Source organism: Triticum dicoccoides, chromosome 5A (assembly GCF_002162155.2).
Source record: "Triticum dicoccoides isolate Atlit2015 ecotype Zavitan chromosome 5A, WEW_v2.0, whole genome shotgun sequence".
NCBI classification, from domain to species: Eukaryota; Viridiplantae; Streptophyta; class Magnoliopsida; order Poales; family Poaceae; genus Triticum; species Triticum dicoccoides.
The window spans coordinates 502,874,801-502,880,316 of record NC_041388.1 but is presented as its reverse complement, the minus strand read 5'-3'; positions in this window follow the sequence as shown (position 1 = coordinate 502,880,316).

Below are 5,516 nucleotides of genomic sequence, written 5' to 3'. Positions count from 1 at the left end.
CCATCATAGAAGGATGAACGAGTCTCTGGGATCCTAAAATCTGCAGCCAAACTCATCCTCTTGAATCTATATTCATACTCACAATTTTTGTTTTGCAAGTCATAGATTTGGGCTTGGAGGTGCTCGATCTTCTCGTGAAGCTTGAAAATGGTCTCCATAATGTTCTTGGCATCCAGCTTGTGGTTGTTGGTGAACTCTGCGATCATCATATGGTTGGCGTTGAGTCCGCGTTCCACCATCTCCTGGCACTTGAAAACTTGTTGCTCCATTGCCTCGAGCCTTGACTCCACGCTTCCGGTCCTCCTTGGTCCCTCAACATCGCGGATGTGCATCACCCCCTCATGCATCTCAATGGTTTGAGGGTGTTGCAGCACTTCCGCGAGGTAGGGGTTGATGACCTTCTCAAAAAACTTGTCCTTGGGGGCACTTGGAGACGTCATGATGATCTAGATCTGTCAGAAAAACAGCTCGAAACAAGAACAAAGGACAATTGCGTGATACAGGAGTCAAAACCTCCGGGAGATTATATAATGATTTTTTACCGACCAAAATACGTAACGTGCAAGAAAACAGAGTTCGGAGAGCGCACGAGGTGCCCACAAGGCAGGGGGGCGCGCCCTCCACCCTCGTGGAGCCCTTGTGTCCTTCCCGGACTGCTTCTTATTTTTCTAAATATTCCAAAACGGAGAAAAAATTCCATTAGAACTGTTTTGGAGTCGATTTACTTACCGTACCACATACATATTCCTTTTCGGAGTCTGAAACGTTCCGGAAAGTGTCCCTTATGTATTCCTCCGGGGTTATGGTTTCAATAACATTGGTTTCAACATTTATAGGATTACCTGAGATATACTGTTTGATTCTTTGACCGTTCACCACCTTCGGATTTGTGCCTTCGAAGTTGTTGATTTTTATGGCACCGGAACAATAGACCTCCTCGATAACGTAAGGACCTTCCCATTTAGAGAGAAGTTTTCCTGCAAAAAATCTTAAACGAGAGTTGTATAGCAATACATAATCACCTACATCAAACTCACGCTTTTGTATCCTTTTGTCATGCCATCTTTTAACTTTTTCTTTAAACAATTTGGCATTCTCATAGGCTTGGGTTCTCCATTCATCAAGCGAGCTAATGTCAAATAACCTTTTCTCACCGGCAAGTTTGAAATCATAATTGAGCTCTTTAATAGCCCAATAAGCCTTATGTTCTAGTTCGAGAGGTAAGTGACATGCTTTTCCAGAAACCATTTTATACGGAGACATACCCATAGGAATTTTATATGCCGTTCTATAGGCCCATAATGCATAATCAAGTTTCTTGGACCAATTCTTTCTAGATCTATTAACAATCTTTTGCAAAATTAATTTGAGTCCTCTATTACTCAATTCTACTTTACCACTAGACTGTGGGTGATAAGGAGATGCAATCCTATGATTAACATCATACTTAGCAAGCATTTTACGGAAAGCACCATGAATAAAATGTGAACCACCATCAGTCATTAAATATCTAGGGACCCCAAACTCAGAAAAATAACTTCTTTAGGCATCTTAATAGAGGTGTTATGATCAACACTACTAGTTGGAACAACTTCTACCCACTTAGTAACGTAATCAACAACCACTAAAATATGTGTATATCCATTAAAGGTAGGAAAAGGTCCCATATAATCAAAGCCCCAAACATCAAATGGTTCAATAACAAGTGAATAATTCATAGGCATTTCCTGACGTATACAAATATTACCAATTCTTTGACATTCATCACAAGATAAGACGAACTTACGGGCATCCTTGAAGAGAGTAGGCCAATAAAAACCGGATTGCAATACCTTATGTGCAATTCTATCTCCAACGTGGTGTCCTCCATAAGCTTCGGAGTGACACTTGCGTAAGATCTGTTCTTGTTCATGCTCAGGTACACAACGCCTAATAACACCATCTACTCCTTTATAAAGATGTGGGTCATCCCAAAAGTAATGTCTTAAATCATAGAAAACCTTTTTCTTTTGCTGGTATGTGAAACTAGGTGGTATAAATTTAGCAACAATGTAATTAGCATAATCAGCATACCATGGAGTAGTATGAGAAGCGTTTATGACATTTAATTGTTCATCAGGAAAGCTATCATCAATAGGTAGTGGGTCATCAAGAACATTTTCTAACCTAGACAAGTTATCTACAACAGGGTTCTCAGCTCCCTTTCTATCAATAATATGCAAATCAAATTCTTGTAGCAAGAGAACCCATCTAATAAGTCTAGGTTTAGCATCTTTCTTTTCCATAAGATATTTAATAGCAGCATGATCAGTGTGAATAGTTACTTTAGAATCAACAATATAAGGTCTGAACTTCTCACAAGCAAATACAACTGCTAAGAATTCTTTTTCAGTAGTAGCATAATTTCTCTAGGCATTGTCTAGAGTTTTACTGGCATATTGAATAAAATTTAATTTCTTATCAACTCTTTGCCCTAGAATAGCACCTACAGCATAATCTCTAGCATCACACATAATTTCAAAAGGTAAATTCCAATCAGGTGGCTGAACAATAGGTGCAGAGATCAATGCTTTCTTAAGTATTTCAAATTCTTCTACACAATCATCATCAAAGACGAATGGTATATCTTTTTGTAATAAATTAGTCAGAGGCCGAGAAATTTTTGAGAAGTCCTTAATGAACCTCCTATAAAAGCCGGCATGACCAAGGAAACTTCTTATACCTTTGATGTCCTTGGGACCTGGCATCTTTTCAATAGCATCGACTTTAGCTTTATCAACTTCGATGCCCCTTTCAGAAATTTTGTGCCCCAAGACAATACCTTCATTAACCATAAAGTGGCACTTCTCCCAATTCAAGACAATGTTAGTTTCTTCACATCTCTGCAAAACTCGATCAAGGTTGCTTAAGCAATCATCAAAAGAGGATCCATAAACGGAGAAATCGTCCATGAAAACCTCACAAATCTTTTCAAAAAAGTCAGAGAATATAGCCATCATGCATCTTTGAAAGGTACCAGGTGCATTACATAAACCAAAAGGCATACGTCTATAAGCAAAAGTACCGAAAGGGCAAGTAAAAGTGGTCTTTGATTGATCATCAGCTAACACAGGTATTTGAGAGAAACTAGAATAACCATCTAGAAAGCAAAAATGTGTATGTTTGGATAATCTTTCTAGCATTTGATCAATGAAAGGTAAGGGGTAATGATCTTTTTAGTAGCCTTATTTAATTTGTGGAAATCAATTACCATCCTATAACCTGTAATAATTCTTTGCGGAATCAATTCATCTTTATCATTAGGAACGACAGTAATACCTCCCTTCTTAGGAACACAATGGACATGACTTACCCACTGACTATCAGCAACGGGATAAATTATACCTGCCTCAAGGAGCTTTAGTATTTCTTTTCTTACCACTTCTTTCATCTTAGGATTCATCCGTCGTTGGTGATCAATAACTGGTTTGGCACCTTTCTCCAAATTTATTATGTGTTGACATAGAGTGGGACTAATGCCCTTAAGATCATCAAAAGTATATCCAATAGCATCACGGTGCTTCTTCAGAGTTTTCAATATTTTTTCTTCCTCCTTCTCTGAAAGGTTAGCACTAATAATGACAGGATATATCTTCTTTTCATCAAGATAAGAATATTTAAGAGTATCAGGCAGTGGTTTAAGCTCAAACACGGGATCACCCTTGGGTGGAGGAGGATCCCCTAAGATTTCAATAGGCAAGTTGTGTTTCAGAATAGGTCCCTGTTTAAAGAACACTTCATCTATTTCCCTTCTTTCATTCATAAACATATCATTTTCATGGTCTACCAAATATTGTTCTAAAGGATCACTAGGAGGTACGGCAATAGAAGCAAGACCAATAATTTCATCTTTACTAGGCAGTTCTTCTTCACGGTGTTGTCTACGAAATTTAGAAAAGTTGAACTCATGAGACATATCACCTAAACCAATAGTAACAACATCCTTTTCGCAATCTATCCTAGCATTAACAGTGTTTAAGAAGGGTCTACCAAATATAATGGGACAAAAGCTATCTTGTGGGGAACCAAGAACAAGAAAATCAGCAGGATATTTAGTTTTCCCACACAAGACTTCAACATCTCTAACAATCCCAATTGGTGATATAGTATTGGCAAGTTTAATTGTGACATCAATATCTTCTAACTCAGCAGGTGCAATATCATGCATAATTTCTTTGTATAAGTCAATAGGTATTGCACTAGCAATAGCACCCATATCACACAAGCCATGATAACAATGATCTCCTATTTTAACAGAAATAACAGGCATGCCTACCATAGGTTTATGTTTATCTTTAGCATAAGGTTTATCAATTCTAGCAGTTTCATCACAGAAATAAATAACATGCCCATCAATATTATCAGCTAAGAGATCCTTAACAATAGCAATATTAGGTTCAACTTTAACTTTCTCAGGAGGTGTATAGGTTCTAATATTGCTTTTACGAACCATAGTTGAAGCTTTAGCATGATCTTTTATCCTAACATGCAAAGGTGGTTTCTCAACATAAGTAGTAGGAATAATAGGATCATTATAAGTGATAGTCTTTTCTTCAACTTTAATAGGTGCAGCTACTTTTACATCTATGGGAGGATGATATTTAAACCACTTCTCTTTAGGGAGATCAACATGAGTAGAAAAATATTCACAGAAAGAAGCTACTATCTCAGAGTCAAGTCCATATTTAGTGCTAAATTTATGGAAAACATCGGTATCCATAAAGGATTTAACACAATCAAACTTAGGTGTCATACCTGACTCCTTACCTTCGTCGAGATCCCAATCTTCAGAGTTGCATTTAATTCTTTCCAATAAATCCCATTTGAATTCAATAGTCTTCATCATAAAAGAGCCAGCACAAGAAGTATCGAGCATGGTGCGATTGTTATCAGAAAGCCTAGCATAATTTTTTTGGATAATCATTTCTCTTGAGAGCTCATGATTGGGGCATGAATATAACATTGATTTAAGCCTCCCCCAAGCCTGAGCTATGCTTTCTCCTTCATGAGGCCAAAAATTATATATATAATTGCGATCATGATGAACAAGATGCATAGGATAAAACTTCTGATGAAATTCCAATTTCAATCGTTTGTCGTTACATGATCCCATATCATCACATAGCCTATACCATGTCAACGCATATCCCTTCAAAGATAAAGGGAAGACCTTCTTCTTGATAACATCATCGGGCATACCTGCAAGCTTAAATAATCCACAAACTTCATCCACATATATTAGGTGCTCATCAGGATGTAATGTTCCATCTCCTGCAAAAGGATTAGCTAGCAGTTTTTCTATCATACCCGAAGGAATTTCAAAGTAGACATTTTCATTTTCAGTAGGTTCAGTAGGTTGAGGAGCAACTCTTTGCTCTACTGGTCAGGGTGAAGATACCCCGAACAAGCCCCTCAAAGGATTACTTTCCATAGTAACAAGTGGCAGTAAATTTCAGCACACTATATAAATTTTTCCT